We start from the raw sequence: 15,074 nt of genomic DNA, 5'->3' as shown, positions 1-15,074 counted from the left end.
AGTATGGAGGGAAGAGGGGAGGGAAAGAACTCAAATCATGTAACCATGGAAAAATGCATAAATTTAAAAATAAAAAATAAAGGGATACATACACAATTGCCAGCAAATAAAAAATAAATAAAAATTAATTGCCCCCCCAAAACCTATCCCATATAAGGATTAATTGGATAAATTAACCCAGAGAAAAGAAATAAAGACCTTAACATCATTAACTATTTAAAAGGCTGTCCAAAAATGAGGGAATGCCCTTTGATTGGGAAATGGCTGAACAAATTGTGGTATCTGTTGGTGATAAAATACTATTGTGCTAAAAGGAATAATGAATTGGAGGAATTCCATGCAAACTGGACTGACCTCCAGGAACTCATGCAGAGTGAAAGGAGCAGAACCAGGAGAACATTGTACACAGAGACTGGTACACTGTGGCACAATTGAATAAAATAGACTTCTCTACTAGCATCAATGCAATGACTCAGGACAATTCGGAGGAACATATGAGAAAGAACACTATCCACATTCAGAGAAAAAATTGTGGGAGAAGAAATACAGAAGAAAAACAACTGCTTGTTCCCATGGGTTGGTGGGGATATGATTGGGGATATAGACTCAAAATGATCACCCTAATCCAAATACTAATAATATGGAAATAAGTCTTGATCAATGACACATGTAAAACCCAGTGGAATTGTTCATTGGCTATGAGAGGGGGGATAGGAGTAAGGGAGGGAAAGAATATGATTCATGTAATTATGGGAAAATATTCTAAAGTAATTAAGTAAATGAACTTTAAAATAAATAAAAATAAAAAGCTGTCCAAAAGGAGAGATGTTGACTTCTTTTACCTGGTCGCAGAATGCAGATTTAGGAACAGTACCTAGATATTATAGGAAGGTTGATTTTTTACTCTCCATAAAAACTCCCTGAATCAAAGCTTCCCCAAAATGGAAGAATTTCCTTTAGTATATAGGAAGGTATTCAGACAGAGGAATAATGACCATTTGTTAAGGCTGTTAGAGAGGGGATTCTTGACTGGGGTGAGATGTTGAGGACCTTCTGAAGACCCTTCCAGCTTGAAGATTTTGTAACTAAGATGCGAGGACAGAAATTCAATTGGTATCACACAAGAGCCAGCACAAAAGAAGCTATGGTTAAGTTATTGTTACTAATAAAAGCATTTGCAGTCATCTCTAGGGGAAGAGGCATGCTTGAGTTTTGGATCTCCTTCAACAATTCCATATGGCTCCTTCTATACTCCTGATAGTAATATATCCAGTGAATACATTTCCCATGTCAGGCTCAATAGGCATCATCAGTTTGCCAACTTAATAATATTATCCTGTTCTAAAGTCAACAAGTCATTACTGAATACTTGCTATGTTGCTGGTATTGAATCAGGGTCCCTAGGGGATACAGGAAAAAGAGAATATATAGCCATCTTCTAGAGTTCATAATCTAACAAAGTCATGATGAAAATTTGAAACAAATAGAGTAAGCTAAAAAATACAGAGGAAGTAAGAGACTAGAATGACTGTCAGGCCCCATCTGAAAGTTTTGCCCAATTCAGAATGACACATTTTAGGAGGGACTTTATCAGGACAGAGTGCCTTCAGGGAGAAGTAACAAGATTGAAAATGGATTTGGAAACTATAAGGAATCGTTAAATGACTAGAAATGTCAACCCTTGAAGACAAAAATTAAAATGTCAAGATGGTTGTCTTAAAATATCTGCAGGACTCTCCAGGGGAGGGTGGATTAGAAAGATTTGAAAGATTGTAGAGATTTCAGGCTTACAGAAGATCCCGGCTCCTTCATAAGCACTACACTGGGACTTAGAGATGTGCCATTCTACCAGGATATAGAAAGAATCATCTCTAGAGTGCCCCACCCAAACCAGTAATTCTTTTTCCAGGGCCCAAGATATACATGCTACTGGTTGAGAACCAAGCATAGAGGGCAGTCTAGGTTCTGGAGTTGTCTAAGTTATTTTCAGATTCCCATTCATGGATGTCATATGACCCAGGCCCAGTCTTCCCTAGTTCCTATAGCTACAGGACATTGACTTTCGGAAAATTCATTATATCCACCAAGTCACCTCCTGCCCTGATGGAAAGGTAACTGCCCAAACCCAGTTTAGTAAGAATAATCTTTAGGATATTCCAACTGGGTACAATGCAGAAACAGAGTTTGACACAAACCTAGTCCCAACAGTGCCCAAAAATAACTCTGGCCTTTCTGAAAGCAACCTCAGAGTACCCCAGCCATGATCCAGAGGAGTACCAGTGGTTCCAACCAAGCTGTAGAAGAAATCCAGGCAAACTCCAGTCCAAGAAGTTCTTTAAAACCTATCATAGGAATCCACATAAAATAAACACTAATGACAGCAAAAAGGAGAAAGACCTCAGGCAAACCCTAAGAAGGGAGAGGTCCTGAAGACCTGTAAGAAAGGGGAATTTCTAGGCAGAGCCTTAGAGTTCTTCAAGGGAGGATTCTCATTTCAACATATACTTAGAAACAGTCAGGCTCTACCCACACATTCAGTTGTGGAACTTGAATCAAATTCCAGCTCCCCCATAAAACCAAGGAAAACCTCATATACCATGAAGAAAGAATCCCACAACACGTCCAAGTAAAGCCTCAGAGGAAAAAAATTCTAGCTACAGGAACACCTGGCAGAAATGAAATGAGAGATACAAAATGGAAAAAAAAAACTAGAGGAAAGAATGACAAGGAAAATATTTTAAAACAAATAGTGGAAATTTCCACTTAAGAGTTGAGTTCCCTAAAAATTAGAATAAGACAGATTGAAAACAATGAATTAACAGTTAAAGATGTATTAAAATAACTTTAAGAAGTGAAAAAAAATAAGAAATAAAATGTTAAAAACAAATAGCCTATCTCTTTTTACAGATGATGTTATGGTATATGTAAAAAATTTTAGAAATTCAACTAAAAAGTTAGTTGAAACTCGCAATGATTTTGGTTAAGTAGAAATTTTTTAAAACATTAGCATTTTTATATATTACTAACAAAGTCCTGCAAGAAGAGACAGAAAGAGATATTCCACCTAAGATAACATGGATAGAACAAAATTCCTGGGAGCATAACAATCAAAACAAATGTAGGAACTACACAAACATAATTATAAAATACTTCTTGCACAAATAAAGTCAGATCTAAATAATTGGAGAAATAATTGTTCATAATTTGGCAGAGCCAATATAATTAAAATGACAATCCTACCTGAGCTAATCTACTTATTCACTGCCAACCCAAATTACATATAAATTATTTATCAAGCTAGAAAAAATAATAAAATTTATTTAGAACAAAAACATCAAGAATATCAAAATTAATGAAAAATGTAAAGGAAGGAGGTCTAACAGTATTATATTTTATAGTGTATTATAAAGCAGCAAATCAAAACTATCTGGTACTGGAAAAGAAATAGAAAGTTAGATCAGTGGAACAGAACAGACATACTACAAACAGTAGCAAAAAATTATAATGATCTTGAATTTGACAAGAGTAAAAATACAAGCTTTTGGAATAAGAAATAGCTATTTGATAAGAATTGCTGTAACTACTGAAAAGTAGTTTGGCAGAAACTAGATACAGTCCAATATGTTATATACCATTCACTAAGATAAAATCAAAATGAATACAGGACATATCATAAACAAATTAGAAAAATAAAGAACATATTACCTACCAGGCTTAAGGACAGGAAAGGAATTTATGTGTAAACAAGAGATGAAGAGCATTGTGAGATGTAAAATGGATAACTGAATGGAAAAGTTTTTGTACAAATAAAACAAGTATTGCCAATATTCAAAAAAAAGAATAAAATTGGAGGGAGGATTTCAGAAGTAGCTTTCAGATAGAGGTTTCATATCTAAAACATAGAGAGAACCTTGTCAAATTTATAAGAATAAAAGTTATTCTCCAATTGATAAATGGGCTAAAGAAATAAACAGTTTTTGAATGAAGAAATCAAAGCCATAAATAGTCATGAAAAAATGCTCTAAGTCACCAATGATCAGAGAAATGCAAACGAAAAGAATTCCAAGTTATCATTTCATACCTATCAGCCTAGCCAATATAACAAAATGACAATTGTTTGAGGGAATATGGAAAAGTAGGGACAGTAATGTACTGTTGATGAAACTGTGAGCTGATGCAACCATTTTGGAGAGCAATTTGGAATTATGCCCAGAGAATTATAAAACTGTGTCCATCCTTAGACCTAGCAATACCATTTCTGGACCTTTTTCCCAAGGAGATCAGGGAAAAGGAAAAAAAAAATGGGTATGTCCCAAAATATTTATAGCAGCTCTTTTTTCGTGGCAAAGAACTCAAAAGTGAGGGGATGTCCATCAATTGGGGAATAGCTAAAAAAATTGTGATGTATGATTGTAATGGAATACTACTGTACCTTAAGAAACAATGGGTAGGGAGTTTGAAGAGCTAGGAGCTAAGATGGCAGAATAAAGGCTGCTCAACTCCTCTGTGCACGTGCACACACACACACACACACACACACACACACACACACACACACACTCCTCAAAACAAAGGAAAGCTTAAGGAACACATCTCACTGGGCAAAGAGGAGAGAGTAGCCTAGGAGGCACAGCATCTATGAGAACTGATAGATCTTAGAGCATCCCATGACTCTGCCAGAAGCAACAAAGCCTAAGAAAAGGAATAAACACAGCCCAAGCCACTGCACACAGGTAGTGAAGACAGGAAATCTAAACATTTTCATGTGGTTTTGGGGGGCCCTAGGATTATAAGAGAGGTGAGAAGAAGAACTGGAACTAAAGTGAAGTAACCGGCTCACTTGGGCAGCGGAAATCAGGACAAAAAGCCTTACCAGCTAAGGCCAATTGGCAGTGACAGTAAAACAGCAGAGTGGAGAACAGACTTGCCCACAAAACAACCAGGGATCTTGTAGCATGGAGTGGTCAATATAGCTGGATAAAACAGTTGCAAACCTCCCTAGACAGAGCCAGCAGAAACACCTCCTTGACTGACATTCCATGGGAACAAGGGAAGCCAGTCCTACCCCAACTACCAAAAGAGAGCACTCTGTAATCTAGGAACAATGTGCCCTCTATTCCAGGAACATAGAAGAACCTCAACAGATAGATAAGGTAATGGAGAAAAAAGAAAACTAAAAAATGAGCAAAAGGCAAAAAAAAAAAAAAACCCTGACTTTACAAAGTTACTAGAGTGACAAGGAAGACCAATGAAGTCAGAAGAGGACAACAGTGCCAAAAAAGAAAACATGTGAATCCTCAAAGGGAAGTGTGAAAGTATATCAAGCTTCAAAAGAATCCCTGGAAGAACTTTAAAAAAGTTAAAAACCAAATTGGAGAATAATTCACAGAAAAGCTCAACAGTTAAGGGAAAAATTCACTAAAGAAAACAACTCTGAGGAATAGAAACAACCAAATGGAAATGGAGACCAAAAGTAAAAAAACTGAACAAAATAACTCTTTCAAAAGGAGGATTAGCCAAATAGAAAAGGAAATACAAAACTCAAGGAAGAAAATAACTTCCTAAAAATTAGAATTGGACAAATATAAGCTAATGAAAGCATAAGACAACAGGAAACAATAATAAAAAAATTTTAAAGTGAAAAAATAGAATGAAATCTAAAATACCTCACTGGAAAAATGAATGACTCAGAAACACATCTGGAAGAGATAATCAAAGAATCATTGGAATACCTAAAAGCCATGATAAAAAAGAATCTGGACACAAGAAATCATTTGGGACAAGTGCCCTGATATCCTTGAATAAGAGGGAAAATTAAAAATGGAGAAAAATCCAATGATCACCTCTTGAAAGAGACCACAGAAGAAAATATCCAAGGACTATGGTAGTCAAATTCCAGAACTCCCAGGCCAAGGAAAAAGAATTAGAAGCTTCCATAAGTAAACCATTCAATTATTGAGGAACCACAGTCAGGATTATAGAGGACCTAGCAGTTTCTATATTAAAAAACCAGAAGTCCAGGCAAAGGATCTAGGGCTAAAATCTAGAATTACATACCTAGTAAAATTGAACATAGTCCTCCAAGGGAAAAAATTGATATTTAATGAAATAAAGAGATCTCAGGCTTTCCTGACCTAAAAACCAGGGCTGAAAAAAATTGATGAGCTAATTCTATACTCAAGAGAAGCACTAAAAGATAAAGTGAAAACTTATGCATTTTTATAAGGTTGAACTGAGTGTATTCATACCTGGGAAAGTGATAATTGAAATAAAATATCTATAATTCTTGAGAAAGGCAAGGAATCTAAATTATGAGATACTTAAGTACCTAAGATACTTAGGAACTTAATCACTATTAAAGAAATGAAAAGGAGTATACATAGAAAGAAGGAAGGAAGTTAAATAAGATGGACTGGTGTAAAAAAAGAGATAGAAAAGAGGAACATCTGGGTAAAAGAGAAAAGGAGATAGAAGAGAATAAACTACTTCTCATTAAGGGATACATAAGTGGATAAGTAGAGGGTGGTTATGATTAAACCTTACCTCCACTGGAACTAGTAAAAGTGGGTTTAAACCTCACACTCAGTAAACTATAAAAACCAACATTACCTTATAGGAAAATAGAAGATATGGGAGAATAAGGGAGTGGAAGATGGACAAAAAGGAGGGTGAATTGGGGGAGGTAGTCAAAAAGAAAATATTTGTGAACAGGGAAAGGCTAAAAGGGGTGAGAGAAAGAGAAAGGAACAAGCAGGTAAGAAATAAGATGAAGAGAAGCACACAATCAATAATCATAATTGTGAATGTGAATGGGATGACCTCACACATAAAACAGAAAAGGATAGTATAGCAGAATTTTAAAATCCTCATTATATACTGTCTACAAGAAATGCACCTAAAACAGGGAGCCTCACACAGAATAAAAATAAGAGACTTTAAATTTACTAAACCTCAGCTATAGTGAAAAAAAGCAGGGATAACAATCATTATTTCAGACAAAGCAAAAGTAAAATCTGATTTAATCAAAAGAGATAAAGAAGGAAATGACATCATGATAAAAGGCACTCTAGACAATGAAACAATATCAGCATTAAACATGGGTGTACTAAATGGCATAGCATCTGTATTCCTAAATAAAAAGTTGAGTGAATTATGAGAGGAAATAGATAGTAAAATATAACTAGTGGTAGAATGCAACCTTACCTTCCCTGAAGTAGATAAACCAAAATAAATTTAAGGAGGTAAATAGAACTTGAAGAAATCTGGATATGAAAAATCGCTGAAGAAAAATGAATAGGAATAGAAAAGAATACAACTTTTTCTCAGCAATGTATGGTACCTTCACAAAAAAAAATCACCACATAATTGAGCATTAAAACCTCACATCAAAAGTAGAAAAGTAGAAATATTAAATGCATACTTTTCAATCTCAATAAAATTGATTCCATAAAATTACACTGAACAAAAGGAAACAGAAAGGCAAAATTAATTGAAAGTATTTTATCCTAAAGAACGAGTAAATCAAAGAAGAAATCATAGAAACAATTGACAATTTTATTAAAGAAAATAACAATGAGGAGACAATATATTAAAATGTACAGGGTATAGCCAAAACACTATTTAGGGGGAAATTCATATCTCTAAATGCTTACATCAATTGACTGAGGAAATAATAAATCAATGAATTGGGCACATAGCTAAAAAAAGCAAACTAGAAAACTAAAAAATTAAAAATTTCCAATTAAACATCAAATTAGAAATACTGAAAACAGAGAGAAAGATTAATAAAACTGAAAATAAGAAAAACTATTGAACTAATAAATACGACAAAGATTTGATTTTATGAAAAAATACATATAATAGATAAACCAGTGGTTAATTTGATTTGAAAATGAAATAAGAAAGCCATATTTCTAGTATCAAAATGAAAACAGTGAAATCAGAACCAAAGGGAAAAAATTAAAGCAATTATTATAAATTATTTTACCCATCTATCTGCCAATAAATCTGACAATTTAAGGTGAAATTGATGAATACTTACAAAAATATACACTACTTATATTAATAAAGGATAAAATAAAATACAGAAAAAGACATTGAACATTAAAAGAAACCCCCAAGAAAAAGGCCCCAGAGCCAGATGAATTCACAAGTGAATTTTACCAAATATTCAAAGAATAGCTAACTTTAATACTACATAAACAAATTTTTAAAATATATGAAGAGGGAATCCTTCCAAACTGGGAGTATCAAGTAAATGTATGAACACCATGACAAAACACTCTTCACACAAATAAAGTCAGACCTAAACAATTGGAAAAACATTAATTGCTTATGAATAGATTAAGTCAACATAGTGAAAATGAACATCCTACTACCTAAATGAACTTACCTATTCAGTGCCATACCAATCAAATTACCCAAAAATTATTTTATAGAACTAGAAAAGATAACAACAAAGTTGATCTGGAAAAACAAAAGACAAAGAATATCAAGAGAATTAATGAAAAATATGAAGATAGAAGGCCTGGCTCTATCAGATATATCAAACTATACAATAAAGAAGTAATCATAATAACAATATAGTACTGACTAAGAAATAGAGTGGTGGATCAGTGGAATATATTAGGTAATCAACATATGACAGTTAATGTCCATAGCAACATTCTATGGAATAAACCCAAATATCAAAGGTTTGGGGAGAAAGATCTCACAATTTGACAAAAACTTCAGGGAAAACTGGAAAGCAGTATGGCAGATATTAAGCATAGACTAACATTTCACACCATATACCAAGATATAGTCAAGATGGATACTTGATCTAGAAATAAAAGTTGATACCATAACCAAATTAGAGGGAAAAGTTTGCCTGTCAGACTTTTGAATAAGGAAAAAGTTTATGACCAAACAAGACATAGAGAACATCCCAAAAAACAAGAAATAAAGGTTTATGATGGAGGATAACTAATCCAGCAAAACTATAAGTAAGCATAAAGAAATAAAGGAACTTTAATGAACTAAAGGGTTTCCAAACCTCCCTTAATGAAAAGCAAGGCCTGAATAGGGTTTTTAATCAAAGGAAATGCAGGCACCAAGAGAAATATAAGAGGATACACATATTTGTGAAATAGAAAAAGAATGTGTGGGGATAAAATCTTTACATATTTAACAAGAGGATAAGAAACAAATATTTTTATGGGTCATAGAAACGTGAAATGTCCAATAGTCTATAAATGGTTCTTTCCCATCTTTTTTTGTCTGTGCAGAGGAAAAAATAGGAAAGACAAAGAACTATATTGGATAGGAAAAGTGGAAGGTGAGAGAAATTATTATTTCTTAATACATATACATATTCCCTCTTGAAAACACATGAATAGAGATCCTAGTTTAGAAATAAAAGGTGTCCTACAAGTCAGAGTACCACTTGAAACTTTAAGGACTTAAAATGATTTAGTGTCATTACTATTAGTTAGCTTATTGTTGTTAGCCAAAACAACATTAGGACTTTGGGGACTCCCTTTATTTCTTCTAAATTTTAATAAATTTAAATGGCATTAAAACTTTTGATATACTATGTGAATTAAACTGAAAAGGAAGATAAGAAAGGAGAGGGAAAAGAGAGTGAGACTAAAAAGGTATAAGGGAAAATAGGATAAATGTTGGGAGAAATATGAAGGGAGCATTAAAAAGAAAGGAAGAAAAAGAAAAAAACAATTAGGAGAGGGCTAAGAAAAGAACTGTAACATAGAAGAAATAGAAGGTTTCACTTTAAAATTTTTATTATTTACTTATTTGTAACTTTTTTTTAAGTCTTTGAGTTCCAGATTCTCTCCTTCCCACTCCTCCTCCACCCATTGAGAAGGGAAAAAAATGATATCAATGACATGTGTGAAATCATGCAAAACATTTTTATATTAGTCATACTGCAAAAAGCAAAAAATAAAGCAAGAAAATTACACTTCAATTTGCTCGTTCATGAGTTCTCTCTCTCTCTCTCTCTCTCTCTCTCTCTCTCTCTCTCTCTCTCTCTCTCTCGATAGAATTATTTCATTCCTTTGGAATTGTCTTGGATCATTCTATTGAACACAATTGATTATCATTACAAAATTGGTGCTACAATGTACAATGATGTCCCGCTTCTTCTCACTAAAATTTGGAGCATATAGGTCTTCCCTGCCTTTTTGTTCTGAAACCACCCCCCTCCTTATTTCCAATAGTACAGAAGCACTCTATCACAATCACATGACACAACTTGTTCAGCTATTCTTCAATTGATAAGCATTACCTCAATTACTTTTTAAAATTAATTTATTTAGAACATTTTACCATGATTCATGATTTTTCTCATCCCTCTTCTCTCCACTCTCCCAAAGTTGACAAGCAATTTCACTAGGTTATACACGTATCATTGTTCAAAACCTATTTCCATTGTATTCATATTTGCAATAGAGTGGTCTTTTAACACCCCAAACCCTAATCATATGCCCACTGAACCACATGACTGATTGTATGTTTTTCTTCTGCATTTCTACTCCCAAAGTTCTTTCTCTGGATGTAGATAGTGTTCTTTCTCATAAGTTCCTATGCATTGTCCTGGATCATTGCATTGCTGCTAGCAGAAAAGTCTATTAAATTCAATTGTGCTACAGTGTATGAGTTTCTGTGTACATTGCTCTCCTGCTTCTGCTTCTTTTTCCGCTCTGCATCACTCCCTGGAGGTCTTTCCAATTCCCATAGAAATCCTCCAGTTCATCATTCCTTTCAATACAATAGTATTCCATAGCCATCAGATCCCATAATTTGTTTAGCCATTCACCAATTGTTTGACACCCATTCATTTTACTTTTTTTTGCCACCACAAAAAGCGCGGCTATAAATATTTTTGTACAAGTCTTTTTCCTTATTATCTCTTTGGGGTACAAACCCAGCAATGGTATGGCTGGATCAAAGGACAGGCATTCTTTTAATACCCTTTGGAAATAATTCTAAATAGCCTCTCAGAATGATTGGATCAATGCACAACTGCACCAGCAGTACATTAGTGTACCAATTTTGCCACATCCCCTCCAACATTTATCACTTCCCTTTGCTGCAATGTTGGCCAATCTTCTAGGTCTGAGGTGGCACCTCAAAGTTGTTTTTATTTGCATTTTCCTAGTCAGGATGGATTTAGAACACTTTATCATGTGCTTATTGATAATTTTTATTTCTTAATCTGAAAACTGCCTATTCATATCCCTTGACCATTTGTTGATTGAGGAATGGCTTGATTTTTTATAAATTTGACTTAGTTCCTTATATATTTGGAAAATTAAACTTTTGATAGAGAGTATTGTAACAAATTTTTCCCAAGTTTATTGCTTTCTTTCTAATTTGGGTTACATTGGTTTTATTTGTACAAAACCTTTTTCAATTTGACATAATCAAAGTCATTCATTATAAATTTTTTAATGTCCTCTATCTCTTGCTTCATCTTAGCTTCCATTCTTTCACACAGATCTGACAGGTATACTGTTCTATGTTCACCTAATTTACTTGCAGTTTCCTTCTTTATATTTAAGTCATTCACCCATTTTGAATTGATCTTGTGGAGAGTGTAAGATGGTGATCTAACCCTAATTGTTCCCATACTGTTTTCTAATTTTCCTAGCAGCTTTTGTCAGTGAGTTCTTGTCTGAAAAGCTGGAATATTTGGGTTTATCAAACACTAGCTTGCTGAGGACATTTACCTGTAGTCTATTCCACTGATCTACCCCTCTGTCTCTTAGCCAGTACCATATTGTTTTGATGACCACTCCTTTACAGTACAGTTTAAAATCTGGTACTGCTAGGTCCTCACTCTTTACATTTTTTTTCATTATTTCCATTGATATTCTTGGTCTTTTGTTCTTCCAGATGAACTTTGTTATAATAGTTCTAATTCTATAAAAGGGTTTTTTTGGTAGTTTGATATTTATGGCACTGAATAAGTAGATTAATTTGGGTCGGATTGCCATTTTTATGTTAGCTCACCCTACCCATGTGTAATTAATGTTTTTCCAATTATTTAAATCTAGTTTTAATTGTGTGTAAAGTGTTTTGTAGTTGTGTTCATATAATTCCTGGGTTTGCAAATAGATTCCTAAATATTTTATATTGCCTAGATCAGTGATGGGCAAACTACAGCTCACAGGCCAGATGACTCTTTCTTTACTTATTTTGTCAAATAGTTTGTATAGTATTGGAATTAGTTGTCTTTTAAATGTTTGATAGAATTCTCTTGTGAATTTATCTGGTCCTGGGGATTCTTTCTTAGGAAGTTCCTTGGTGGCTTCTTTAATTTCTTTTTCTGAGATAGGATTACTTAAATATTCTATTTCCTCTTTTCTTAATAGAGTCAATTTACATTTTTTGTAACTATTAACCCATTTCACCTAGATTGTCATTTTTATTGCCACATAATTGGGAAAAATAGTTCTTAATAATTACCCTAATTTCCTCTTCATTAGAAGTGAGATTACTCTTTTCGTCTTTGATATTGTTAATTTGATCCTCTTCTTTCTTTTTTTATTAGATTAAGCAGTACTTTATATGTTTTATTTGTTTTTTTCAAAGTACCAGTTCCTAGTCTTCTTTATTAGTTCAATAGTTTTTTGCTTTCAATTTTATTAATTTCTCCTTTAATTTTTAGGGTCTCAAATTTTGTTTTGTCTGGACATTTTTAATTAGTTCTTTTTAAAGGTTTTTTTTTAATTTTGCAAGCCCAATTCATTGATCTCCTCCCTCTATTTTGGTGGTATAGGCACTTGAAGATATACATTTTCCTCTGAGTAATGCTTTGGCTGTATCCCATAGATTTTTCTTTCTTTCTTTTTTTTTAATTTTAAACCCTTAACTTCTGTGTATTGACTTATAGGTGGAAGAGTGGTAAGGGTAGGCAATGGGGGTCAAGTGACTTGCCCAGGGTCACACAGCTAGGAAGTGTCTGAGGCAGGATTTGAACCTAGGACCTCCCGTCTCTAGGCCTGGCTCTCAATCCACTGAGCTACCCAGCTGCCCCCACCCCCATAGATTTTTATATGTGGTCTCCTCATCGTCATTCTCTTTAATGAAGTCCTTAATTGTCTCTATAATTTCTTTTTAGACTCACCAGTTTTGAAGAATTAGATTATCTAGCTTTCAATTAATTTTAAATTTGCCTTTCTATCAACCCTTGTTAATTATAATTTTAACACATTTTGATCTGGAAAAGTTGCATTTATTATTTCTGCTCTTCTTCATTTATTTACAATATTTCTATGCCCTAGAATATGGTTGATCTTTGTATATGTACCAAGTACTGCTGAGAAGAAGGTATATTCCTTTTTATCCCTGTTCCATTTTCTCCAGATATTTATTACCTTTAATTTTTCTAGTATTTCCTTCACTTTCCTTACTTCTTTTTTATTTTTCATTTTGATTTATCTAGTTCTGAAAGGGAAAGTTTGGGTTCTCCCATTAGTATGGTCTTACTATCCATTTGCTCCTTAAGCTCCTTTTATTTGTCCTTTAGAAATCTAGATGCTATATCATTTAGTGCAAAATGTTTAGTAATGGTATTACTTCATTTTTATAGTACCCTTTAGCAAAATGCAATTTCCTTCCTTATCTTTTTTAATCAGAACAATTTCTATTTTAACTTTGTCTGGTATCATCATTGCTACTCCTGCTTTTTTTGCTTTCAATGATGCATAATAAATTCTGCTCCAGCCTTTTGCCTTGAATCTGTGTGTGTCACTCTACATCAAATGTGTTTCTTGTAAACAACATATATTAGGATTCTGGGTTTTAATCCACTCTGCTATATGCTCCTGTTTTATGGGTGAGTTTGTCCTATTCACATTAAATGTTATGATTACTAACTATGTATTGCCCTCCATCATATTATTCCCTTTAGATACTGCTCTATTTCCTTTCACTCTGTTCCTTCTCACCAATATTTTGCTTATTGTCATCCGTGCCCATTTCCTACTCCCTTCAATCACCCCCACTTCCCTTGTCTTATTCCACTAATACTTCTCTGTAGTATAACATAGAATTCTATACCCCACTAAGTATATTTGTTTTTCCCTCTCTGAGCTAGTTAAGATGAGAGTAAAGTTTAAGCATTTCCCATCACCACCCTCATCCTCCCCTCTCTATTATGATTTTTCAAACCTCTATATGTTATACGATTTATCCCATTCTATCTCCCTTCCTTTTTCTCTCAATGCAACCATTCCTTTCACCTCTTGTTTTTTTTTACATATCATTCATATGCCTACATATCACATATATCTTATATTATCACATACATCATATCATCATAATCAGCTTATTTCCCCACCCTCTTTCTGGGTAAATTCCTTCTATCTTCTCTAAAACAGAGTAATTTTTGAGAATTACAAGTATCTTCTTTCCATGTAGACACATAAACATTTTTTAAACCCTTGTACTTCGGTGTATTGTCTCATAGGTGGAAGATTGGTAAGGGTAGGCAATGGGGGTCAAGTGACTTGCCCAGGGTCACACAGCTGGGAAGTGGCTGAGGCCAGGTTTGAACCTAGGACCTCCTGTCTCTAGGCCTGACTCTCACTCCACTGAGCTACCCAGCTGCCCCTGACACATACACATTTTGACCTTACTGAGTCTCTTAAATTTTCTCTTTCTTATTTACCTTTTGGGGCTCTTCTTCTGTCTCCTGTTTGGATTTCAAATTTTTTTGTTAAGGTCTGGCTTCTCCCTCAGGAATTCTTGGAAATCTTCTATATTATTGAATATCTATTTTTCCCACTCCAAGAACATGCTCAAGTTTTGAGGATAAGTGACTGTAGGCTGTAAACCCAAATCTTTTGACTTCCAGAACATTATATTCTATGCCTTTCTGTCCTTTAATGTAGAAGCTGCTAGATCCGGTGTGATCCTGATTGTAGCTTCATGATATTTGAATGGTTTCTTTCTTGCTGCTTGAAGAATTTTCTCCTTTCCTTGGTGGCTACTGAATTTATCAGTTACATCCCAGGAAGCTGTCACTTGAGGATTTCTTTCTGGAGATGATCTGTGAATTAATTGAATTT

Source organism: Gracilinanus agilis, chromosome 2 (assembly GCF_016433145.1).
Source record: "Gracilinanus agilis isolate LMUSP501 chromosome 2, AgileGrace, whole genome shotgun sequence".
Classification (NCBI taxonomy): domain Eukaryota; kingdom Metazoa; phylum Chordata; class Mammalia; order Didelphimorphia; family Didelphidae; genus Gracilinanus; species Gracilinanus agilis.
The sequence above is the reverse complement of the archived record's forward strand: the minus strand, read 5'-3'. Positions refer to the sequence as shown.